At 43.1% G+C, this 27,848-nt stretch overlaps 1 long non-coding RNA gene across 2 annotated transcripts; it reads right to left on the bottom strand.

Annotated features, from left to right (window-relative positions):
• On the bottom strand, positions 1–27,082 carry LOC125688742 (uncharacterized). Of its 2 annotated transcripts, XR_007374861.1 has the most exons (8): positions 26,777–27,082; positions 25,221–25,304; positions 22,799–24,629; positions 22,274–22,443; positions 3,924–4,136; positions 3,191–3,465; positions 884–1,078; positions 1–95 (listed from the first exon to the last, which is right to left on the bottom strand). It is a non-coding gene; the product is annotated as an uncharacterized LOC125688742 (long non-coding RNA). The 2 variants fall into 2 exon arrangements; XR_007374862.1 differs by lacking the exon at positions 3,191–3,465.
• Between the last annotated feature and the right edge of the window lie 766 nt (positions 27,083–27,848).

Here is a 27,848-nt window from a genome sequence, read left to right on the forward strand (position 1 = left end):
CTTCAGGTCCTTCTTGTTCCTGATCCGACCTGCTCACTCTGAATTCACTTGCTAGCCAGTTAAGCAAAAGCAGGAAAGCAAACCAAACACCTTCTCTGCAAAAAGAGAAAGTAAACTCTCAGTTTTTTCAGTGCAAACGAGGTAGCAGAGCTCAGTACAAAAGTATGCTGCCAATGCCCCATACCCAATCTGTGCTATAATTTCTGCAGCTAAGTATGTTATCCACATTTTTTAAGAAGAGCATGATTTTATCATTTTCATCATCCACTTAAATACATAGTACTCACATTTCTCAATAAACAGCAACTTTATAGCTCTTTCCTAACACCTGCCCACCTAGAATGAAAAATATCTTTCTCGTGTGTGTTTCTATGTCTGTTCTCCTTTGCACTTCACAAGAACAAAAAAATAAACTGTCCAGTTTGCTGTGCATAGTGTTCAACAGCTGTTTGCAGGGAGAAACACAATGATCTCATATGTGCTAGTCCTTCCAAGGAGCACCTACTACTAATTGTGTCAGCTTCAGGTGGTGGTGAGTGATATGTTCTGCTAAGCCACAGATGGACATAGCACACCCTCAGTCTGCAACAGTTTAGGTTTTTGTACATTTAGGACAGCTTTAGCTCACCTACGTGTATGGTGCTTATGTCTAGGATAACAGCCTCACACACAGTGACACCAAGCATCTCAGTGGCCTTGCCTTTTTACACGAGACAAACACTCAACAGGAGGCTGAGCCAGATGTAACGTTTGGTGCCCAGGATTTGTGCTTTGGTGGAAGAGTCCTTCAGGTACACTTTCTCAAGTCAAAGCCATAAAGCAAAGCCATAAAGGACTCAGGGATCTGCTCCGTAACTTTAATAGGGACCATGGACTGACTTACACATCAGTAAGAAGTGATGAGGCCTCGGGATCTGAAGCAAACGTCTCTCAAACCATCTTGTCACAGAACAGCTGATTAGTGCCAATCTAAAAGCAGTTCGTCATCACTGTGTCTCATGGATGTATTCACTCTGGACTTGTGCTGTGTTTTTTATTGCAGTATTCCTTAGAGTCATATACAATTTTCCTGCATGAGCTGAAAAGCCAAGGTAAAAAATTAATATTCAGAATCATAATGAGCTTTTTTCCCCACATTTTTGCATTAATAATGAGTTTGAAAAGGTCAAGGCAAAGTAAGATTTTTGGGCATAATTGTTTAAGGCAGTCTCCAAATACGTTTCATTTCTCCAAGATGACTGTGCAAGAAGCAAGATACTTATTGATCTCCACATCAATGTTTTCATCTGAGTTGCTATGTGTGTTACGTATACTCTTTATTCCAACACATATTCTTCCATTACTGTGAGGTCATTTTAAAGTCACTTTTATTGCTGTTCCAGCTCAACCCTACAAATCATTGTCCCAGGAAAAGATCCAATTTACATTCTTTGTGTTAACACTGTCACCATTTCTGCTCCTGACAGGATGTCAATTACTTTAGGCCTTCAAATACTCCATATTTGCACCAGGATTTTGAATAGATAGTTTAATATAGGGTTGACTGCACAATATGTTGCACAGACTTTGTGCAAAAGTTAGTTTCTACATGGCCTAAAGCCTGGCAGAAAGCCAACTGCAGTATCTGAGCCCTGTTTCACAAAAACCTGAAGTCCCTTTTTATGGTTGGGTTTGAATGGATTAATTCTACTTCCAGCACAGCTTGATATATCTTCTGGTGTCCACAGATTAAGGTTTTTCAATTTGTACTTAAAATGATGTAGCTCACTTTTCTCCTCAGGATTTATAATTGCAGTATGGAACAGATTATTTACTTTGATGATTTTCTTTAAAAAACTCCTAGGTAGTGGAACACGAAACAGCAGAAGCAAGCCAATGAAAACATAACTCCATTCATCTTTAGCCAAATAGCCTCTAGACCCAAGCTACTAAGGAATGCCCAGTCAGCAACCCCCTGTACTGCAGAAAGGAAGTTATTAAATTAGAGCCTTTAAAGGGATCAATAACAACACGCAGAGAAGGGAATGGAGTTAGTCATCGTTTTATCAAAATACTCGTATGCTTGTCTCTAGGGCTTCCAAGAGGTACATATTTTACTGCTACTGATGACTATGGAAGATGTCATTATGAAAGATTTTATAATGAGAAAACTGAAAAATCTGTTCTTATCACTTGTCACAGGCAGGAAACATCTGAACTCCAGTAAAATCTATAGGACGGAAGCATTTGTTTGTTTTATCACACACATCAGCTCTATATTGTTCTAGGCAGGGAAACCCACCAGGGCCTCTGATCTGTCACTGTATCCAATTAATCCAGCAAGGGGTCACTTCAGCTCATTTCCTAGGTTTTCATCACATTTCCTTATTTGATGAAACTAAAGCAAAATGACAGGTACATAGATTCTTAGCATGACTGAGCTGGACCTCCAAGACTCAGCTCAGTCCCCCTGATAATGCTCTTTTTGTTTACTTTTGCTCATTTAAAGATGTGGATACTTGAGAATAATCTTCTGACTTTCATAACATGTGTCCTTGGAGATGGCATAGCCTACGCTGGTATACAATCCTGGGCAAGAATCCATAGAAAATGATCATAGAATCACAGAATTGCTCAGTTGAAAGGTCTTCTTCAAGATCGTCAAGTCCAGCCACAACCTAATCATAGTACCGTACCTCTCACTACCCTACATGCAAGACCTCACCAGCTGGGTGGCCCCAGATGGCTGCACCACCAGGCTTGGAAAGGGAAGTTGGTTCTCAAGCCTGGGACAGTGCTGCCAGATGAGAACATCTCCTTGTGACCTAGAGGCCAGGCAAAATATCAGGTGTCTAGCACACATCACATTCTACGTATGTTATCACGTTATCCTGATTCAACCCCTGTAGGGTTGAGGCGTCTGTATTAAAAGTCTCTTTTTTTTTTGTCCATGCCATGTGTAAAGATTTTAAAACAGCTTTTAGCAAAATTATAGAAAATGAGTCCTATAAAGGCACATCAGCTACGTGAGCTGGGAAAGAAATATCCCTGTGGTTACACAGCTTCCTAAACTCCCCCAGACTGTGGCTTGGAGGAACTGCACAGATGCTCATTTGTTGCTAACAGTTATCTCCTCACCTGCAATTATAAGCCATTTTTAGAAGCTTTTTAACAAATAAAGAACTCAAAAAATAAAATTCACCCCACTTACCCGTGCCATTTTGAGCATCCCTAAATCTGTCCACCCTTGCAGGGGAGGTGACTCTGGCACACACACAGACATTGTATAAGGTGAGAATGTGGATAAGAACAATGAAGGTCATTTCTCAAGCAAATCCAAACAAGACCAGACATTTTGCTGCAGTGAACTGAGGTAGAGCCAGTGATTTCAGTCAGTAACACTTGGCCAACAGACACAGAGTAACACGCTGTCACTGGTGTCTGGTCCATGAGTCATCTGCCGTTATCCCTCAGGCCTACACTGTGCTGAAAATAGATATAACAATATGGAGGAAGCAATATAGGAAGAGAGGCAGAAAAATACTGTATATAATTGCTTGCGTTATATTACATATGTTCCTGCTGACTTCAAGGTCACTTAGTGAAACTTCAGCTGTGTAGATCTCTGACTCCATCAATAGTCCTCCTTCAATTTTAAGAGCAATACAGAGCCCATCATACAACAGACTCTTGCATATATATTTAGTCTGGTCATAGGTTGAAGTGACCCCAACATATATCAAGAAGTATTTTATGATCAAAGCATACATGCTGCTCCATAATCTGTCTGCCAATTCATGCACTGCCCCTTCTGTCAGTCATGAGCTTAATTTCCAGGCCCTGCTCATGAGTCCCATGCCTCTGTATTTTTCAGCATACAATGAACATACATTTTACAAGAGCTCTGCATAGGTCTGAGAGTCAGTCTATGTTGAATCACTTACATTAATAGGGCCAACAGCATTTCTTTATTTACTCGCAGTTAAATTAACAAGCGAAACCTTCTGAGTCCCAGCACTTTGGTTTTGACTGCAGAATTGGCTACATGGACTTGGTCAGCTTGTTCTGTTGTCTGGCCATGAAAGTCTACTGATCTGCTCCAGGAATCCAGTCTGTAATCTTGATACTTTCCTCACTACCACGTTCACTTAAATGATCTGTAAAATGATAAATGTGAATAATAATAATAATAATAATAATAATAAAGCTGTTTTGAGAGTAGCTAAAATATACTTTACAAGAAGCAAATAGTTTTTGCAGGAAGAAAAAAAACAAGACTTGGACAGACATTAGGCAGTTTTCTGTTGTGTAACCAGGTACTGGCACATCGCATACAAAGAATACCCATCTGAGCTGAATTTCATTTATTGGTGAGCTTTGCTTTTGCGAAAGTGGAAAAAGGGAATCTGAGAAAGAGTTAAGAATTTCCTCTCGTCTGATTACATCTGACCTTCCATTAGTCACTGAAAATGAAATGGCTTGTAATGGGATCTTGTGGTTTCTATCACTCTAGAAAAGCCATTTTTACGAGGTCACAACTTGATGACTCTGATGAGTCACACCTCATGAAAAAAAAAATGCAGATTTGAGAGTGGCTAGCTCTGGTGGTCAGGGGGATGTGAAGGGTCCCCTGTGGCCTCTCTCATAGGGAAACTCTGCCAAGAGCTGGCGTGCTGGATCTGTGCTGGTCTCATGGCCAGTTCAGAACTGCTGGGGATGTTGGCTGCTCACAGAGGATGACTGAGGCTCACACACTCCATGTTGCAGAGCAAAAGTGGAGGCATACAGTTGAAACTGTGAGGAGAAAAAGAACCTGCTTCTCAGCACGTGCTTAGATTTATTTGTAAGCAAACATGTTAGCTCAGCAGCCATTGCAAAATGATATTTTCCTGCATCACACCATAGCCTTCTGTGGCATCCAAAGTCAGTTTCCCTAATGCCCCAAAGAACTGTGCTACCTGAAGGGCCTGAGTACACAATACCATAAGTATTGAATTTACTGCATGCATCAAATAGAGTAACTGCAAGCAAACGTTATCACATAAAGAGTGCGGTATCCATACCTATCATAGATATCATGTTTCTTTAGAACAAGTTTCTTTCTCCACTACTTTGTAGCAATATGTATTAAAAATGTGTATTTATAAGGTGGAATGTAGCAGATGAACACTTCAAAGACCATCCTGAAAGAGGCCTTGAACTGTTTGACTACTGCACAACACTTTCACAGAATATCTTTATAAGAGCCAGTCATTTGAATTCAACCATTTCTGGACAGTGACAAAGAAATCAAATTAAAGGCCATAGATGCTTGTACACAGTCATGCAAAGAAAGCTGTGGAAGAGTAGCTTGACTCATTAATCATAATTATTATATATTTTATCTAAGATTTGTTAATGGATCATTCACTACTCTATGTTAAAAACTTGAGAGCCGTGATGCTTGCTGACTCACCTGTTGTGTGCTATCTGTTCTGTAAACTGATGATTATTTAAGCAGGAGACTAGCAAATCACAGAGTTGCAGAATTGTAGAGGTTGAAAGAGAGATCATGCGGTCCAGCCCTCTTCATCTTATTGCAGATGGCTATCAGGTCAGTAAAGCATTGTTGCCCCTTCATAAATCCATGCTGAATACTCCTGATCACATTTTTGTCCTTCATGTGTCCAGAAATAACCAAATTCTCAGGACAATGTTTTCCAACGCCTTCCCAGGCACTGAGGTGAGGCTGACTGTCTGGTAGTCCCTCAGATTTTCCTTCTGGAAGATATTTTCTCTGCTCCATTCATCAGGAATCTCTACCAGTTATCGTGACCATTCAAAGATAATTGCAATGACATCATTTAGTACCATCAGCATTCCTGAGTGCAACCCATCAGAACCCCCAGATGTACATATATCCAATGTAAGCGCTTCCCAATTTAGCTCTTTTCCACCACCACCTAATCTTCTTCCATCTAGTTTTTTTTCTCTCTTCTCAGTGGCCTGGGATATCTTGAGGCTGATTTTACCAACAAATCAAGTAAAGAGCAAGAAGGAAAAGCACTGAGTACCATGGCCTTCTCCACATCATTTGTTCCCCTGCCCTGTTCAGCAATGAATCCATGTTTCTCCTATCATCTTTTTACTGCTTATATGCCTGTAGAATCTTCTCTTGTTGGCCTTCACATCTTTCATCAGATTCAATTCCAGGTCAGCCTTCTCTCTCCACAATCCCATCTCTACACTGCTGCTCCCAGGTCACCTACCCCTGCTTCCACCTCACATACTTCCTTTATATGTCTGATTCATTTTGGCACTCCTTGCTTTTCCAGGAGCAAGGCCTCCTGCCCACTATGCTTTTTGGGATGGACATTTCTTGAGAAGCCAGCCCTCCCAAATCCCTCTTCTCTCCAGGCCATATCCTATAGGATTCTTCCAAGCAGATTCTCACATTTCATGCTCACATGAAATCCAGGGTTATGATACTGCTTTTTGCCTTTCTCCCACCTTTTATTCCAACATCTCATGGTCACTGCAATGCAGGCTACCTTTGACTTTCATGTCTCCAACCATATTTCATGTCTTATTCCTTGTTTGTAGCATTAGTTACCTGTTTTCTCCTTGTTTGCTCTTCAGTCACTTGATTTGTACAGGATTACACCTCTGCTCTACACTTTATGCAGTAAGGCTGTTCTATGTCAGTGAGCATCTCCCTATGAACACCGTTCCGAGTTTGCAGTGCTGGCAGTGAAAGCTGTTCTCACTAGGTATGAATGCCAGGAAGACACACGCTGCATCATTTTGTTTCCTGACTGCACCAACATTGCTCTTAGGACGAGACTTTTGGCACAAATCGTCACTATTGCACTGACAGATTATTCTATCATCAGTGTGAGGTTCAAATGTGAGGTTCAGTAAAAACTCTGCCTGGTGTATCGTTATAATTCACAGGGGAAATTAAGGCCACAGGTAAGGCCTTAATTCCAAAAAGCACTGAATATTTCTTTTCACGCTCTTTTTAATACTAATCTAGGGTTAGCAAAGTATTAAAACTAACATCCTCAAGCTCTCTGTCTAATGTAAGGCTAACTCTCATAGAAGTTAAGATGAATGTTTGCAAATACCAAGCATTCAGTGAGAGACTGAGTACTCTTTAACATAACAGTTCTGCAACGTTTTCAACAGAAAGCAAGGACTTTGGCTGCCCAAATCAAAATAAGTAGAGCCTTAGTTTCGAAGAGTGAGTGCTCAGGCAGCTGAACTCGACTTCCTAAAAAACAAAGGCAATGAAAATTGCTAAATAGCTTTGAAAAGCAGCATTTAACTTCAGTATTGCTGATTTTTTAACTGTTGAAAATTGGAGCCTCAATGTTATACTAACACGTTTTTACATTTTCCCTAGAAACAGATGGAATAATGCTGCTCATGCTATGCCAATGTTGTTGCATAGTCTTTATTAAAATTGCTTCAAGGCAAAAAGATGTATGAACAAAGGCAAGGGGTGGAGAAACTTGGCAACTCCTTAAGATTTTCAGACTTGAGTTGTTTAACTCTCAGCCAGCTCTGTGCATCATAAAGAAATATCCATAACTTCATCATGGGTGGAGAAGCTGGGTGCATTAGCTGGCTTCTGGGTGAAGAGAGACCACGTGACCTTGGTCATGCAGAAGGTAGCTAAGATGGATAACAAATAAAAAGGAAGAAAATGGAAAGGGGAACATATACAGATGGAAGAAGGACATGCTTGGCAAGTAAATAAGGAAAAGTCTGAGAGCAATTAGATTTACAAGAAATTTTAAAATTGAAAACTGAGTATCAGCTTTTCTTTAAATCTGGGGGAAAAAAATCCTTATCTTGCTCAGAGATTAATTCTAATTTTGACAAACTGCACATGGAGCAGATAAGCATCTGTTTGTTTGTGTGTGTGTGTGTGTGTGTGTGTGTGTGTGTATACACATATAAATGTCTTGAATACGTACATCCAAAGCACGACCTAAAGCTACTAAATTAGAAGGAACAATTCCCATTTGGCTTCAGTGGGTTTTGGACCATGTCCTCAATCTTAACAGTTTCAGCTTTGAAAAAAGGACAATAAAATGCACCGTCTTTCTACAAAACCTGAGCTAAGTTATCAACAAAACAAAAACTAAACAAAACAGCAGCAAAAGAGCTTTCAATCTTCCAACCATGTAACTGCCTTCAATTAACTAACATTGATTTCTATTTGCCTATATTGAGAATGTCTACATCCCAAAAAGAAGCAGAAGAAAAACATTTGCATGATAAGCATAAAAATCACCAGAGAGAAAATAAAGTTTTCTGTCTCATTACCTTTTCTGTGTGGTGATCAATTACAAAGAAAGAACAGTGCAGGTTCAATTAAGTAACTAAATCAAAAGGAATTAAAAGCCACAGGGGATCTTTATTTTACTTATGTTAAAGGAGGGTCTGTCTCCAGGTCTCATTGACTTGTCTGTGGCATATAATGGGATTTAATTCCTCCGAACCAGTCTGTCAGCATTAGCTGATCATAATGAGGAAAATGGGGTTAGAGAAAACAGAACTACTGAGAACAGCTTTCCCAAGTGTAGCCTGCCCTCCTCCCTTCTTCCTCCAAATGGGATAATCCTGAGCTCTCAGCACATTGCAATATATAATTGAACCATTAGGGAAAACGAAGGCCCCTCCTTTGAAACGTAAGACACAATTCAGAAAAACAGTGGATGCTCTGTCCCAAGTCAGCAAGCGTGTGAATACATGCTTACCTTTACTTATGTCTTCCACTGATTTCAGGATTGGCATATGCTGAAAAAAGCCTTTAGTGTCTTGCAGAACTGCAAGATCACATGAAGTGGTGAGAGATTCATTTAAAAAGGAATATGATTATTTATTTTAGAACTTGAAAAAATAGCTGTGGGTTTGTTTTTGAGTTTCATATTTTGAAGTTAGTCAAGCAACAATTTCATTGTATCCAGTTAGCTTCCCCTGGGCAAAAACAAGAGTTCTGGACACATGCACAACCTAGGATTTGTACAGATAGCTGAATGGAAAATTTAAGAGAAACTGTCAACTCTGGGATGCTTAGCCAGTGAAAAGCAGTTTTCTGTAGCTCTTAGGTTCATGTATACACATTGCCTTACATAGATTCAGGCAAAAATAATCACAGGAAAGTTGGGGATTCCACTGAAACCATCAACATCATATAGTTGTACAGTCTTCAATACAGCCATGGTTTCATGCTTCACCTTCACACAAGTTGGCTGGGAATCACCACCTCTTACTCCAGCCATCTAATGGTCCCTAGCTCCAGGCAACACCAGCCACATGTGTTTTTGTCTTTGGAGGACACCTAGGAGAGGGAGTCACTCAACCAGTAGAACAGGGTGGGCTATCCATCTAGCAGCCTATGCCAAGCCAAAGGCACTATAAAATGACTCCTGGTCTCCCTTGGGATCTCAAACAGCTCCATCTTTTAGTTCATCACCTGTCCCCTCAACACTTCCAGAGCTCTGTGCTCCCAAAACCAGCCCTTGCTTCCTCCATATCCACCAGCCCAGGAAGGCTGAGAGCAGAAAAGTACCAGCATCCATCTAATGGCATTTGGCAGTCCACCAAGCACTCCATCTGGCTGTATAAAGACAGACACACCCCATCACTTTTCAGAAGGAATAGGTACAGTGCATATCTCACCAAGAGCCGCCCTTCAAAGGGCACAGATGTAAAATCACACTCACAAATGTGCCTGCAGAAAGATAACTCGGTATTTCTCATAAATCGGGCCACTTAATTTCTCTGCCAAGATATTCAACAAATTTCTTATTCAGGCTGCTCATTTTTCATTCCTTCAGGCTACATATAACCAAATAATCTCACCATAAATCCAGGCTCCTGCTGCCATTCATTATGAAGCGAGCCTTGTTTAGAGGTTCTTAGAATTGGTACATTCCTGCTGGATCACAATCCTCAAACGTCTTTCATTTCAAAAGGAGCAAAATGGAAATTAGTTCTTCTCCAAGTTTACCAGAGGGGCAGCCAAGCGCTGATGTTATACAGTAAGATCTCAGACTGGGAACGAGGCAGCTATTTCAATCAGCGGACTTATTTCACGTCTGTCAAGGATGGGTATATTTAGAACTGGACAAGCTGTTTCTTCGCTGCACCCACGAGCTAAAAAATTGACCCAAGCACAGCATTTCTCAGATGGCCTCTTTTGCACTTTGGCAAACCCCTACGAAAGAGCATTTAGATAGCACTTCAGCTATCAGCAGATAGCACCACAATGTAGGGCTGGAGCCACTGTTGTTTATTTAATCATAGCTGTTTAATCAAGTCTTGTGGGTGCCATCAGATTGAGTGAATCACTCAAGTCAAGGCACAAAAATAAAATAAGTCCTTTTATCACTGCTTATCCACCCAGAGTAAAGCTATGTGAAAATGATGTAAGTGAGAATTTCTGAGAAACTGAAACAGCAAGCAGAGGAGCAAAGTTCTGCTCACTGAGGCACAGCTGGAAACAGAAAGAAGAGGTTCCATGAGCTGCCACATTCCAGGCACCCCTTGCAGCAGACAGCCAGCATTTTCAGAAGAGTCCAGCCCCCTTGTTTGAGCATCTGAACAAGCAGCACAGCCTTGAAAGAGTTTGGCTCTGAGCCACCTGTCCTTACCACAATGCAAAGGTAAGAACAACTGTGTGGGGGACAAGCACTGCTTAAAATTGAGCTTGTTCAGCTGTGAAACTGGAATGCAGCAGACTTGAAAACAAGATCCATAGTGAGGAGTCTGCAGAAACAACTGGGTTTTGTCCAGTTCTAGAGGGGGTAATAAGGAAAGTCATCCCATGGCTCACTGCTTATAGAACCACTAAACAAGTGAATTTAGCCAACAGAAACAAATTGCTGGTGCAGCATTTTAATGTAAGCAGTTTTAGTTCTTTTTAACCAATCATTTGTATAACAAAGATTCGGTGATGAAGGAAGAAACTCCATCCTGAACTCCAGTCCCCTTATCAGTTTCACTGGGAAAACATCTCCCCTACCTTTTCCAGTGCAGTTATATCCCTACCTTTCCCTGGAAGGGGACAAGCAACAAGACTCCTTGCTGGCACTTCGTCTTGCCTGCATAAGGTTCTGCTCCAGACTGTTACTAGAATATCTTTAATGGCGCCAACCACAGCAGAACCCTGGCTCTGGCCTCCAGGAAGGCTGCATCGCAAGCCTGTACCCTTCCTGCTGTTTCAACTTCCTTTAGATCCTCTCCTCTTTCTGCCCAACAGCTCCAATTCGACTGCCATGTTTTTCTCACTTCACAGTTCTGCCTTTTCTTTATTACCCTTCCCATACCCCATATCATTCTTTGCCTTCCTTGCCCACACAGGTCGTAGCTCTGTAATACAGGTGTTGCCTTCTGCCATCAGATCCTCTTCCTCCGGCAGTCCATCAAAGAGTGACACCAATATTTCAATATCACGTTTTACCCCACACAGAATCTGCAGTTTTGAGGTTAAGAACTGGTGCCCAAATTTCTTCCTCTGACACCCAAACCTGATATTATTTCACTGTACTCACAAGAATTTCACTGAGAAGAGCTGTAATGCTGATACCACTTGCACTCTAGCAAGACGCCATTTCCTCTTTTATCACCCACAGAACTGTAACATTCTTGCCATAATTTGCACACAGAAGTATCGTAGGTACTGAGAAAGAGATCAGAGACTCAGGCAGCAGGAAATGACCATTTTCTAGGGCATACAGTCAGCTTGTTTTGTACAAACTGTCTGGCTTACTAAATTGGATTTGTCCTAGACTTGTCAGCCAAGCGACATAAGCTACATCTGGAAAATATTTTTGATAAAAAATTATGGTTGCAGAAAGAATTGCAAGTAAGTAGCTGATCCAGCTGGTGTGCAAATTGGGCACAGTGTTCATCAGCACAAATAGGTTCATCAACACTACCACCTAATCCTTCTGGAGAGCAGTAAGTACTCAGGGATCTTCAAGATCACTGAAGAGTTGAGTTTCCTACAGCTCCTGATTGTATAAATGATTCCCATCTTATGCAATGCAGGAGAGGGTGTTTAACCACATATAGTTCTGCTTTTGCCCTGACCTGCTCTGATGTGAGAAATGAGGCTTTTGACTTCAGCTGGCACATGTCAGACAGATCAAAACCATGCAGCCGGACAAATGTGCGCTTTGTTAGGAAATCAGACTAGTACCAACCTGGTAAGGACCCGTGCTCTTCCTTGGTTATTAATAAGAAAAATTGATCTACAAATCACTGTATCAGAGCATACCTTAATGTTAGCAAGAGGAGAAACCAGCTCCCAGCCATCTTCTATACTGCCAAGTAAAGGTTGAAGGGAATATCTGGTGAGATCTAAACCAATTGGTGTTTACCTCAACATCTGACCTCCTCAGCAATATCCTGAAATCCACTCTGCCAGCACAGTACACCTCCAGAGCATCTGTGCTTCCTCGCTAGCCCAGGAGACCCATCCACGCTTGTCTTTACCTATAGGTTCTCCAGACCTGTGGTGATACTACATTAGACTGATTTTAAAAGGGCCAGATCAACGTACATAATATCACCAAAAGGTACAATTTGACTCTGAATCCATAAATGCTGTGCTTGTTTCCTTGACAAGCAAAGTCTGTTAATGTGACCTGGTTCCCTGCAACCACAATTGTTCCTGTAATATGATCAAATGAAAAGCTCCCTGGATATCTGATTTCAGACAAATGTTACTTCTTTGTCTCAGCACAGCGTGGACAGCTTCAGGATCCAAGACCGGCTGTGTGCCCATCCTGCTCAGGCTTTCTAGAAATGACTTTGTTCCAATGTGGGTCATTCAGACTGTGGGATAACTGGAAATTTTACTGTTTATTAGTTTTTATTTTCAGTGCTGAGTGCATTTTCAGTGTTGACTTGCAGCAATGATTTTAAAGGAATAATTGCTTCCAGATGTCATGCATATTTTACTCTGAAGGAATACAGCAATCTTTGTTAAGATTACAGAATTAGAAATACTGTTTTCCCCAGAGTAGCTCTTTTGAGAGGAATTGGGAACACTACCGTGCCTCACATGGCCCCTACCACAGAAGAGTTAAAACCAAAATCTCTAACTAATGCTCTTGTTTGGAATGACACACTTCATAATGCAGAAATGTTGAGAGTGCACCCATGATACAAATTTCAGTTTGCTCTATAAAGAGAACATTGTGTTGGAGTGTTTCAGTGTAGCCCATACAAAGACCTAGAAAACAGGTCTTCATGGAAGACCCTGCAGGTTTGTTTGACAATAAATTTGTAGGGTAACCAACTTGAGTCCATTATTGTTATTACTCCATCATTAAGGTCCATTATTATTATTACTCCATCATTAAGGTTGCAAATGACCTCTAAGATCATCTAGTCCAACCTTCCACCTATCACCAATATCGCCCACTAAACCATGTCCCTCAGTGTTCACATCCACACGTTCCTTGAACACCTCCAAGGACAATGACTCCACCACCTCCTGGGCAGCCTGTGCCAGTGCATCTCCACTCTTTCCAAGGAGGAGTTTTTTCCTAATACCCAACCTGAACCCCCTTTGGCACAACTTGAGGCCATTCCCTCTCATCCTATCACTGTTGTCTGGGAGAAGAGGCCAACGTCCACTTTGCCACAACCTCCTTTCAGGCAGTTGTAGAGAGCGATTGCAAACAACTTTAAAAATGCTGAGCAGCTAAAAGGTTGAGTCAGCTTTCAGAGAAAAAAAAAAGTTGTAACTTGATAAAAAAGTTTTAGTAAGATTTAAATGCTTGACTTCAACCTTTCTACAATGGAAAAATCCATTTTCTATTTGAAAACATTTTTAAAAGATTCTGTGAAATACAGTAGAATTCACTATGTATCATTTAATCAGCAAGATTTATGAATCTTTTGGGTTTTTTTTTTTTTTTTTTCCATCTTGCAACAAGAAAAAATTGAAATTGCAAAACTTCTCACAAAAGGAAAAATTAAATGATCTCATTGCTTTACAAGTAGGAGTGGTCGGTGCTGAAAACTACCGTCCTAATGGCACAGGATAAGACTGATGGCACTAAAAAAAGGGCTAGAAAAAACACAGCTAGAAATAAACTGTTCTCTGCATCAGAACACCCTATAATAGGTAGGGAAATATGCTACTTTTCCTAGAAATAGATTATATGGAACACAGTTTTGTACACAACGCCTACTCAGAAAAGGCCCAAGAAGCTATAATAGCTAGCATTAGAAAACAAAATAGAACCAAACTTGTGTCCACATTCAGCAGAATTCTGAATTTAATTCTGACACTACCGCATGTGGACTGCTAGTAACCGCGTGTTAAAATACATTGGAGAATGCGAGGGAATGCAGCTTAGCTTAAAGGCTTGACTGAATGTCCCAAGGACATCCATAAAAACTTAAGTCTGTGTGCAAGAAATCTCTCAAGTAGGGCTGATTTTCTGAACCAAACTAATATTAGCCAAAGCCATCAACACACACCAAGCTGACACTCCCCAGAAGTTATAATATTGATGGGAACAGGCTGCAGCACCCCTAACTGCACTTAGTGTTTGTCCTCCTGAGCATTAAATAACCAACATTATTTGTGGGTGTAGGCAATGATACCTTAGGCATTCAATAAGTAGACTGTACCAGAGAATTATTACAGTTAGTAATGGGGCTCTGATGTGGTACCACAAGCTGCCCAATGTATCTCATCACATTCTCCTTTATAACTTTTCCAAGACACAGGCAAATTTTTTATACAACGTTTGATGTAATTCATTATTTATTCACAATCAGGTAAGACCCCTCAGCAGTCACAAATACTGTGCTGTGCCCAGGTTGAAGAAGTCCTCTGCCTTATCCATTTCATTGAAAAGTCCTATTGCTTCCAAAATATTAAGGCTCAGGCCTGGAATCTGGCACAGGCTACCACAGTGAGGAATGTACTTTTTGGCATTCCCACAAATATTCTCCCAAAGCTGATCAGGACGTGAGCCTGACAAAATATAATCACATTTCACACAAGTCTGGCAGGCCCTTGGCTCGTGATGCAGGGCTAAATCCTCTGAAGTCCAGCTGCACTGACTCACTGCACAGATCTCTCTCTAGGGCACAGCCACAGAACACCTTGTAATGCACAGCACAAGGGACTGAACTTACACAGGTTGTAATTTAATCTGATTCCTTTCATTCTGATATTCCCTAATGCTTGAATGCTACTTTGCTGTTCTTGCAATTCATTAAATAACTCTGAAACATCACATGAAGTACATCAGGTCACCCACAGAGCCCTCACACAAAAACATTAGGAAAAAAAACCAACGCAACCGTGCCACCAAAATGCTCCTCTGAATGTCTGCATCTAAAGTAAAAGTAGCATAAATGGGCTGCAAACAGAACTTTTAGGAAAAAGGTGTTTCTAGGTAGACTACATCTCACCCTTGCATAAGAGGCACTCCGTACTAGAGATGCTTCAAGATCCCACAGGCACAAGCAGTGCTTGGAGTGGCTGTGCTGGGGCTCAGCACTGGTGACACGCACTGCTTTTGCACTTTCTAAGTAACCACTCTTCAGCTGTAGCTCCATTAACAGGCATTACTGCAGCAGATGGGAGAGGTGCCTGTGTAAAGGCCCAATTCAAACCAATGGTTGGGTTTGTTTTAAAAGTACGTCTTCACTTAAAATAGGACTAAGACTTGATGGTGCCAAAGTCTTGCAACATGACTAATTTCAAATGGCAGAAATCCTACGAGATCTGATATTTTGCAAGATTTCCCATCCACATGCCTTCCAGCTTGAGAAGCAATTCAGAACCACAGCTATGGGCACGCATCCAGCTTCAAAGATATGACATGGACTAATATCTATTTTAAACTCCTCTTCCATTTGGTACCTCTATTATGAAACATATTTTTGGCTTTGAAGCTTCTGACTTTACCATTTAGCTTTTGGAGTCAGTACCTCTTGGTTCAGCTGGGAATGAAACTCTGACTGACCTTCCTGGCACTGAGCTTTCCCAGCTTATCTGTTTTCCCTATAAAGCAGGGCATTCCCCTGCCCAGCCTGCAAGTATCAGTGGGGCTGGCAGCTGCTGGAAGAAGAGGGCAGGTGCCCAAGGCATTTCTCCACCAGCTGCAGCCTACAGAGTCCTCTCCTCACTGTACCATAAGATCTCAGAAATTCTCTCAACGTACATTCACTAAGACTCGCTTAGGTTTGAGCACTGCAGGGCCATCAGGTTGAACCACTGACATTGCCAAAACCCACACATCTTTGAAAATGAGCAATACTGAGATCTGCACACTGGCACCCCGCGTTTCAGCTTGAGACTGATCAATATCTTAAACTATCCTTTCATACAGCATAATAGAAGCTTGCTTAGATGGTGTTAGTTTGGTCTGGAGATTAGATTTTTTTTATATGATGCGGGACACAAGAGAACTTCAGCATCTGTTGAAGCCTCTAAGCTTTTCTGTAACACAGTAGATTGAGTTACAGATGAGCACAACAGTCCCAAGGATGTGCCTGATGGTCTGAGCAAACACGCCTGCGGCACAGTGCATACCAGTGGTCTGACAACACCCGTGCAGCCACGCTGCTCATTTTCCTGAGGATGTGGCCTATGACATAGGACATCTCCAGCAAGGTCCATCACAGATTCCCCTTCATGCACCACAAGTGCAGCAGGCACGGGGTCCAACAGGGAGCCAGATGCCAGAGCCCCAAAGCCAGCCGGCCCAGAGGAGCTGACCACTTGGTGCCAGCGCCCACACTGCTGGCTCAGGAAGGCAAAAGGATTCACTCTGTCCCCACGGATGAAGTATAGGTGGCATAACATAGAGGCCTTTTTTCCTTTATTGATCTCCAGATCAATTTGTTACCTTCATCTACTTCAAACAAAATGTAGCCAATAAAAATGAAGATTGTTAGAAAACTTCTTTCGTTCTTTTTCTTTCTCCAGAGCAAATTAAGCAACTGGAAGTTACAACTCTTTTGAAAACTGACAACCCATTGCCAGGCATAATTCAAAGCAGTTGGCTGCACACACAGCCATGCAATGCTTTGCTGGGCTGATATAGCAAAAACTAAGGAACATGGGCCTTGCACCCAGCTGCAAATGCTAGTGAGACTCCAGAATGCCACCAATTTCATGGCAGCTGTCACACCAGAGGAGCTTATCCTCCCAGACAGTGGAAGTGCACAATTAGGTCACATTAAACACTGAGAAAATACCACTGTGGTTCTGCACAACAACTGAAAGGGAATGACAATGGAAAACAGCTCCTAGCTGGCAAAAGCAGTAAAAAGCATAGGTACATACTTTCCATTAAGCATTTGCAGATGAAGGATGTGGGTGCAGGGGAAGATGGAATGCTTTCCCACCAGGCAGAGAAGCCCAGGGCAGCCAAGCACAGTGTGAGTGCTTCATCCCCAACAAGTCACTGCTACCTCAGCCTTCACAGACACAGAAGGGGCCAGATCTCTTGCTGCTAGTTTATTTCATACCCGGTTCCTCCAGGAGGGCTTGCTTCAAGGTCACAATAAACACACTGAGAAGCAACAATCATGGCTGGACCTTCCATTTTGAGTAGGTTTCCTGTCCGTACCAAATGCAGTAACTGGAGTTCCCAGTCCTACCACAGTAGGAAAAGCATTTGCAATGTCTTTATCACTGCACCTGCATGCTACATAGCCCGCCCTCAGCCAGAGGTGGAACAGTGAGATAAACACAGCCCATTCTGTTCACAGAAAGCCTCTTGTGTCCCATCAGCATCACCTAATTACGCCTGGCTGATTTCAGCTTTGCAAAGCTGAAATGAAAGGTGGTCATTGTGCCGGCTCAGTGCTGTCACAGGTAACAGGCACCCTGCTGCACGATGTTTGGCACTCACCACAAAGTAATTGCACTGAAAGGTTCTTATTCCACTGCCATACCAGCACCGATTATTAACAGCTCAAATAAAAGGGTTCTGTGAGGGACTTCAAAAAGAGGGCAACTCTATATGGGGCTGGGGGGAGGTGGGGAGGAACACAGCAAAAACTTCAAACACCTTAAACACTGTGGAAAGTGCCGACCTGTACATGTACCTCCTGTGCACCATTAAGTTGCTTGTGGATTAGAAAAACATATTTAATTTTGTCTGTGATCAAACATATGCCTGTGATGTAGCAAGCAACACACCTCGGAGATGTCACATGGGCAGCACAGCTCTCAGCACCTGAAATAACAACGTGTTTCTTGAAGAAACAGAAAAATGGAAATTTTTTGCCATGTTATTTTCAGAGGAAATAGTAGTCGATTGACATTCCTGTTGCAACATCTCTATGTGTGCATCACCACGGAGCATCCCAGTGGTTCACTCCCAAATAGAAGAGTGAGACTGCTCTCACACTTCTAGGTCAACAGAACAGCCTTTAGCACTGGCCAGAAGCATCCCAGCAGCGCATCTCAAGAGAAGCCACCGGAGAGACGCAGGCGGAGGAGGCAGTGCGGCCAGGTTCGGCTACTGGGGCCGGCAGCGCGGCGGAACGCGGCCTCAAGTCGCCTCGCGGACTCTCTGCCGCTGGACTCGCCGCCGCCGCCGGGTCGCAGAGCGGCAGGGCGCCCTCTGGCGGCGGCTCCGCACTCATCCAGGAAGGCGTACTGGGCCCCGCCGCTCCTGCCCCGGGGAGCGGGGAATAAAATCACTCGGGGAACAGCCGCGGTTCCCTTCCCGCCGCAGCAGCAATGACAGCAGATTCAATGATAAGTGATGTCCGACATGTCCAGCAGAGACACCAAGGTGAGGGGGGAAAAAAAAAAAGAAAAAAAAAAAAATCAAACAAAACTCTCCTTCATGTTCTAGGCTCATCTATGGAGATCGAGACTGTATCACAAACTGCAGTTCAGAAAATAACTCATGACAGCTTCAAACAGCCCATCCTAAGCTTGGACTGGAGGAGATTTCACACAGTGGAGCCTGAAGATCTGATACTTTCCAACATGAGAGAAAATGAGGCTTTCGTGTTGCGTTCACTTCTCTTTTCATAGAATCATAGAATGGCCTGGGTTGAAAAGGACCACAATGACCATCTAGTTCCAACCCCCTGCTATGTGCAGGGTTGCCAACCACCAGACCAGGCTGCTCAGAGCCACATCCAGCCTGGCCTTGAATGCCTCCAGGGATGGGGCACCGACAACCTCCTTGGGCAACCTGTTCAGTGCCTCACCACATTTTGTGTGAAAAACTTCGTCCAACCTAAACCTCCCATCTCAGGTGCAGCAGCGCATCCCAAGAGGAGTCACTGCGCTCTCGTGTTGCCTTCACTTCTCTTTTCTGCAACTCCTTCCTTTCTAACTCACTGTGGCACCCTTTGGCCTCAGCCTACTTAGGGTTTCCTGCAGTAATTTAACATTCTATGTTTCTGATCAAACTCATCCACTGCAAATGCTGGCCTATCTTAGCACAATGCAGTGAGTTAAGACTGGAGAGCCTGCAGCACACGAACACCTAAGAGAAATTAAAGATTTCTTTGCTGTTCATGCAGTTGTCTCAGACTGTTTGACAAAAGTTATTGGTGGCTATTTTTTAAATGAAAAGAGTAGTGAGAAAATAACTTTGCGGCATATTGGGCTAGCAGATTGTTCAGACATTGTACAACAACAATAAAGCCTTTAGGATTCTATGACTGACATATATAACGAATATAGCTGTCAAACTTTTCTGCGGCAATTTTATTTTGCATTGACGAGCTATTTCACTGGACAGGTTTTGCATAAAAGGAATGATTCACTTTGTTGTGATGCTGCTATTTACAGAGCATGGAGGACAGTGGAATCGTTACAATATAAATATTAATCTGCAATTTTTTTTTTTTTAATATGTAATTTTGTATGCAACATAGACCATGCATATATCTGATACAAGGAAAGAGGCATTGTTCTGCAGTGAGAAGGGGGGCCTGGAGCTGCTGGGGTTTGTTGTTCATTCACTGATTCATTATGTGGCCTTTGAAAAGGCACTTAGTCATTCTGCAGTTTTAATTTTTCTCTCTGTACAACAGGGAACAGTGCATCAACACAAACCGTTCCATGACTTTTGCACTCATTGTTATCACTCTGAGTTGCTGAGGTCAAGGAGATGATTCAAGGGTCAAGGGGATGATCTGAGCTGCTCACATGCCCAGGGGGCCCAGAGACACAGAACAACTCCACTCTTCTCAAACATCTTCTTTCTCCTACTATGACAGTGGAAGGGTAAGTCGGGACTGCCCAGCACTGCCACTGCTCTGTGCCCATTCCCTTACTTTGGTTATGAACAATGACATGCCACGGATAGGCAGAATGTACACTGACATCACTAGCCTTGGAGACAACAGGCAGAAAACAACCCAGCAGGCAAAGCAGTACATAAAGGGGGGAGGGAAGAGAATAAGAAGGGATGAATCTCATACAGCATTTGCGATGCAGTCAAGCCTATGAGCAGGTTGTGTATCTAAGGGCAGGAAATCACAAAGACATCTCTTGCTCCCTGGGGAAAGGTAAGCAACGTCTGAAATTGCCTTCAGAGGTTATTAGTAGAACTGCACCAAAGCTCAAGTACTCTGCGCCCAAAGCTATAGCACGCAAATGCTGTGTACATAAAAAGCATTCACAACTCTGCAAATAATAAAACGTGGTGGTTTTTTTGCAATTCTTTTAAGAGTAAAACTGTCTTTGTTTGTTAATTCACTTATTTATTTATTTTCCTTCTAAACTGAAATACCAAAGAATTCTAGAGATGAGGGTTTCATCTCTGGTCCTGAAATAATGGTACCTTTTCTGACTAGAAAAACCAGTCTGGCACAGAGCCCAACAGTCCGCTTATGTACCAAAGGTTTCCATACAACCAAGAAGGAGAACAGGTGCTGCGTTTTACTGCACTGCTGGTCCTCAAAATGGAGAGAGGGAGCCTTCTCATCCATCCCACAGCTCCAGAAGGTCCTAACACAAAGTTAAGGGACAGATTGAAGCAGTTTGGGACAGCTGGAAGTAGAACTGATGCTCACGAGTTCCCCTGTTCACTGTTTAAGGTGAAGGCAACAGCTGCATGGTGCATGGGGCGCACACACGAGGGGATCATAATAGAATGGTTTGGGTTGGAAGGGATCTTTAAGATCATGTAGTTCCAACCCCCCTGCAATAGGCAGGGACACCTTCCTCTAGACCAGGTTGCTCACAGTCCTATCCAGCCTGGCCTTGAATGCTTCCAGGGAAGGGGCACCCACAACCTCTCTGGGCAACCTGCTTCAGTGTCTCACCACCACCACAGTAAAGAATTTGTCCCTGATACCTAGTCTAAATCTACCCTCTTCCAGTTTAAAGCCATTTCTGCTCCTCAATTCCCATCAGCCAACCATTTCTTGAAAGCAGTATTTGTGGCTGGTTTTCCTACACTGCCGCATCCCCTCCATACCATTACAGAGCTCAGCTTTCCTCAGTGTCAGTGGCAGAGAATGGCACGTTACTAGGCTTTGCTAAATTTTCAGCACTGAGAATTTGATTTCAAATAGTTCAGCATCTGCTTTAGCTAAAACAGCCCAGCCATTTCCAGGAATATTATTACAGGAAAAATATATTGCTTGGCACACATTAAATAAATCCAGACAACCTTTTATATGAGGATATCTAGCTTCAGAAGGGGAATTTTGAAATTTGGCAGAGGGGGCTCATTGTGGCAGAAAAGTGTCTGTCCATATTAAAACCTGCCCACACTTGGCCAGCTAACAGAAAAAGGGGCAAACTGCATCAAGGGCTCAAAGAAGTGTCTGACAATGGCAATTACCTGCTATTCCTGCTGTGGGCCCCTCACCTCCTGCATAAGTGTGGGAACATAGCTGGCACCTCCTAAATTTGAAGGCTCGATTGTGCGGTCTCTGTAAAGCTCTGTAAATAGGGTTTATTCGCACTACAGCGGTTTTCTGGAGGAAAAATTCTAGGCCCTAATTCAGCAGGCAGCTTCACACACCAAACGCCCTGCATTCAGATAGCATCTCAGTGAGACTGATACAAAACCAAGACCGTTATCGTTAAAGCACACACAAGAACATCTGTTCAAAGCCACGCAGTGGCGACTGTATTCTTATAGCACAGAAATGCAGTTTGAGGAGTGGCAGATATATGCTCTTGCATGTAAAAGGGAGAAATTGGTATTGACGTTGTGTTTGCGGTATGAATGGACCGATGGTCTATGAGAAAGGGCGCTAGCAGGGCTTCCATTCATCTTGTACAAACAGGGATTAAGAGGATTTAAGGATTTACAATGAGAACACTCACCCACTTGATAACACTGCAGTATTTCTGTAATTCTTCAGTCTTGACTCCTGGAAAAAAGACAATGCCAATCCACCTCCATCAGAATAAGCACGTTAAGTAGAGTTTATCTAGATCATGCTGTTCTTCGTTGCTGCCCACAGGAAATCACAGCCCAAGGCAAACAGAAAGATCTGTGGAAGGAGCATGAGGTAAACCTTCACATGAAACAATCCCCTTTATCAAGGAAGGGAAATAATCCCATTTTTTTTCCCCATGATATTTAACAGATCATACCGTCCTTTCTGTGGTATCTTAAATGCTGTTTTGCATGTATGGAAAGCAGGCATGTTGGCATCAAGATAGAGGACAGATCCAGTTCATTAGCTGCTTCTGAGAAAAGGACTGTCATTTCTCCAACACACACACACACACACACACACACACACACACACACACACAAAGAAAGGAAGAAAGGAAGAAAGGAAGAAAGGAAGAAAAAGGTAAGGAGCAGCTATACAGGAGGAATCAAAGGAGAATTTAACACACCTCTTAAATCCTTTCTCCAGGTTACATCCACCGTTCCTTTTTCTCATCCCAAAAGCAGGAGCAACTTCAATCCAACAGTGTGTAAGCAGAGGTGCTGTGCTGGAGGAAGCGGGTGAGTGAGCAGGCAGTAGTGCTGCAGCTCCTGTAGGATAGCAGAGCCATTCCTCCTGCAGAAGGCCTCCACTCCATGCCGTCTGCAAAAACACTCAACAAACATTTTTGCTTCACCATACTTAGGTGCTTGGTTAATGATTCACCCTAAGCAACCGCACAGGGGATTAAGGCAAGGAATAGGAAAGTTTGCTCTCCTTCCATGCATTAGCTGCATTAAGGATGAGGATCCAGTGTAACAGAGAAACCTCAAATGCTGAAGTGCTGCAGTAAACTCTTTTCAGGAGCATGAACCAAGTCTGCATGTCACAGAAGTACACACACTGAGCTCTTGGCTGGAACTCAGGAGTCAGCCAAGTAACGTGTAGGCCCTGTGTTATAGATTTCATTAGCAGAGCCCAGAACAGATACACAATCATTGTCTTATAAACACAGCTGAAGACTGAGGCATAGAAAACACTTTTCGTGACCTCACAATGGTCATCTGAAGGGCTACAGGCACAGCTAAGACCTCTCCTACTCCAGGCTTGGACATGCTACAAAATCCTTCTTTTCTCTCACATCTCTGAGAACTGCCTGAACAGTTAAAGCAACATGGTTTGCTATTTCCCTCCACAAAATGTTAAAAAACTGACACATTTGTTATTTACGTGGTTTTGCCCATGAGACAACTTTGACATGCCTCATGATACGTGTGCTCTCACAGAAATCTGAGGAGAAAAACCACAGAACAAAGCATTCAGTAAAATATCTTTCTGTCTGGAGCAGATGACTTCAACAAGATGGTTTTAATGGCATGAGGATTCGGTAGATATTTTTGCACATTGGCAGCAGTTTTTGCCAGACAGAATTTTGTTTTTATCATTCATTGTATAGATTGCTAAGCTACTAGAATGAATTCTTTTGAGACCCAGCAAAGATTGTATTGATGGTACAAAAGTCCTACGGTTTCCCATAGGCAGCAGCATGAGATCAGGTCAGTCTCAAGCAGGTTTCCTCCACACTTAATTCTCCCTGGTCACACACTCCTCGCCAGGCAGCTCTGTGAAGGACAACTTAAGCTATTAGAGTTCCACAAAAGGTTGTGCAGAATGACCGTGCTCTCATCCCCTTTTGACTTAAGAGTTGCATAAGCACATGAGTGATTCCATGTTAAACTGCTAAAATTAAAATTCCCTCTGCCCATCGTCTCCTGCAAGAATGCAGCTATTCTGCTTGAGAAACCACATCCTGTCATGCATCAGGTTCAGATGGCTTCCTGTCAAAAGACGGAGCCCAAGTTCAACAACCTGCCAGGACTGCTGCTGATCTCTTGGAGTCTACAGCAAACGTTTCCTTGCAGCCCAACAGCTGGGTCAGATCTGATGAACTATAGAAATTCACATCACCCAGGACTAACTCTCTAACCGAGCAGACGCAGGAATGTGTTTATGAGCCAGATATACTCAGGATCTCCTGGGAAAAGGATTACCTTTTTACACACAGAACGTCTGTCCGGATGGACAATGGCTGTTCATGTTCTCTTCTGTATGTCCAGCAGTGGCTGGAAGCACCATGCAGTAAATTCACTCAGGCTTAGCAGCCAGCTTGGCACTGTGTGGATATTTTGACTTGAAGGTGACTTTCACCCGACCTGATGGGGCCAGCAACTGACTGAAGGTCAGGCTCAGCTCCCAGGTCTGCGCAAACATCTGCCAGGTATCAGGTAAATGGGATTTTGCTGTAAAAAAAAAGGAGCATGACTTGGAGGTCTGCCCCATCAATCAGTAGGAAACAGAACTTTTGATGCCCAGGCTGAGGCATCCCACCACAAGCAGCCTCAGTCAAACATATCTATTTATGGTGGCAAGCTAAAGGTGCTATGACTCAGGTGCCAGAACAGGGATCTCTAATAATACCTTCCAACTGTATGTAATATGTAAATACACTCTGTGGGCAGGAAATGTATGAAATAAAAAGGCATTTGTTATAATCATTTTAAAGGAACTTTTAAAATATTTAAATACTTAAAATTTATTTACAGCATGGCTAAAGCTGATGGGAAGAAAGCTGGATGAGCTTTTCCCCAAGGTTTCTTACAGGCCACGTGGCAACATGAGATTAATTCCATGTTTCTGCCTCAGTTTGCATATTCTTACAGTTACAACCTGCAATACCTTGCCACTTAATTGAGTGACCCGAGTTGATGCAAACGAATTTACAAAGCATGATGTACTTTATAACAATATAAATACAGGGGTGTTTAAACTGTGGCCCTCAGGAGAGAGTCTGGGATGACAATGGTGACAACAGCATCTCATGACTTGAGTACCTGCTTAGTGGGATCAACACTCATGCCCAACACTAGCCAAGCCAAAGCTCCCAGGGGGACACTCATTCTCCTTCTCCCCTGTTCCTGCAACATAAAACAGCAAACGCCAGGAGATCCTCCATCCAGAACAGCCATAACATGACTGCTAACAGAAAAAGACTTCCCAGAAGAGCAGAGAACATTCAGAGATATTGGAATGGGCTCTCTTAAGAAGGGTTTGAACCCAAGAGATGTTTTTGGACAGTGACTCATGATGCCCAGTGCACAGCTGGAGTAGGGCTGCATGTACAATTACTACGATTAAAGTCAGTCAGCTACAAACAACTGCAGCTTCAAAGTGGGATCTGAGAAACCACAATTATTTCCCGTTCAAACTGTAGCAGAAAAATGTGGTATTTTTTTGGTAGCAGCATGTAGCCGTCTTTGCAACAGCTGTACAAGTTCAACTGAAAGGGAAATTATATTTTTTGATAAATTTCATCTCTGATATGAAAAATGTGGTCAGCACAAGAAAATCCATCAGCCACGATGCAGATGCCTTACAGATCTGCAACTTTCAGACCCTTTCAGAGCCCCTTGCTCTCAGGGGAAAGATTTGGATGGGTGATACAGTCACATAAAGCACCATTTAGCAAACTCCAGTCATCTGCCCCCTGCTTCCTAAAGCAGAGAGAGAATAAAAGTCACTGATAGAATTACAACTTTCTAAAGAACAAAATAAATCAACTAAAATTAAGGAAAGCAAAGGACATTGAGGTAAATTCTCAAACACAGCCAAGGGAATTCCTTAAAAAAAAAAAAAAAAAAAAAAAAAAAAAGATGCAAACAGTGTCATAGCTAGCTCCTCTTCAAAGGGAGAGGAACCTTGGGGAACTCCTTGGATGGGGCTGGCATAAAAGGTTCATTGCAGGGTTTCAACTCAGAGGCCTTCTATCAGTCACGCTACTGAGAAAGAGGCTGTGCTGTCCTTCATACTCCTTGGGCTGGGCAGAGCTGTTGGACAAGAGCTCCAAGACTCCATCAACAGATGGAGTTATGGACAAGGAGCAATCACACCCAGCATTCTTGGGTCAGCTAAGCTGAGGTGTTTCATCCAGTTAGTAACTGCTCCAACGCTTTGGCTTTATAAGCCTTAAATAGTCGGTCAGGCTGAGGTGGGGCAGGGAGGAGCAGTCTGACATAGCAGTTGGGCCTGTATCATGCTCTCTAGTTTGCTCTGGCAGAAAACAGTGTCTTCTGGGGGGCTGGCTCGGAAGCAGCAACTAATCTAGACCTTTTAATCTACTAAATTAGTCCAGGATTACTTGGGCTTGCTGGAGTAACACATATTCTTTTACATCTTTGTCTCAGAGCTCGCTGGGGACACAGATGAACAAGTCCAGGCAAGTCCTGAGCAAAGGTCGTGAAATCCTTTCTCTGGAGAGCTTTGACGGACAAATCCTGGGCAAGGGTTGAAAATCCTTTGTCTGGGGGACAAGATGGACAAGGCCAGGGGCAAGGAGAGAGAGATGAGCTGCAGCTAAATAGCTGTGAAGTGCTCCTTTGTGTGGACTTACCTCAGGACGATGGCTATCTCAGCGGGTACTCAGTGATTCTTGCTCAAGGCCGTTCCTTGTCACGTAGGCAGGAGAACAAGGAGGATAAAAAGAGGAACCGAAAAGCATGAGGAGAGGTTTTCTGGCAACAGATTCCTCGTGAAGAAGAACGGAGGATTCCGGACTATCAGATTCCTCACGAAGTGACTCCCGCATGCTGACGAACTCTCCTGGGCCTGCTGCCTGAGCTGCTGCTTCCTCAAGGCTTGGCTCCGCGACTGCCTCCTGCTGCCTGCTTGCTGCCCAAGGCCGGCCGCTGCTGCGCCCCCTCCCTGCTACTTCTGCCTCGGACCTTCAAACGCCGTGCAACAGGACCGCTGCTGGATCCTGCTGGTGACTATCCCTGCTTTACGCAATTCTTGCCTCTTTCCCATCTTTTCTATCGCCCTCCTTCCCTTCCTCGTCTCCCTGATTAGGTTTGGTAATAAACTGGTTGGACCAACATATGAACCGTTGTTTCTTAATCTCACGCCGGGTATACAGGTATTAAAAGAACCTCATCTCCCTCCTATAAATTGGAGCGAGACACTTGGTAACAGATTCTGGTGGAGCAATATGCTCTCCATCCACCCAGCAGTCACCAACTTCTATTGGGATTTCTCACTCTGGGGCATTGAATTCTTTCTAAATTTTGAGCGGGAAAAGCAGCACTTCTTCAGCACGCAGCTCACTTAGCCACCACAACAAGGAATAAAGCGCTCCTAGAGCAAAGTTCTAATGTAACAGCCACAGAAGTATCATTTTGCCAGGAGCAATGTCCATCTCCACAGACTATTCACGTGGCAGACAACTCCACTACTCTTTGTAGCCCAGCAAATGAAGAGGTTAAGTATTCTGCAGTTCTTAGAGTGGGAAGCAGGGTATCCCTGCGCTGAAATCACACATTGCACCTGGAAACATCCACGAGGACCTTCTTTGGTCAAGGTGCAACCAGTTTCCTCACCTGATCCCATCCAAATAGCCCAAGCTTTGGTGGATGGCATTTTAACCACTTCTAGTATTTCCATCCTCTTATTTTTGTTATAGATGGTGC

This window comes from Lagopus muta, chromosome 2, assembly GCF_023343835.1.
Source record: "Lagopus muta isolate bLagMut1 chromosome 2, bLagMut1 primary, whole genome shotgun sequence".
NCBI classification, from domain to species: Eukaryota; Metazoa; Chordata; class Aves; order Galliformes; family Phasianidae; genus Lagopus; species Lagopus muta.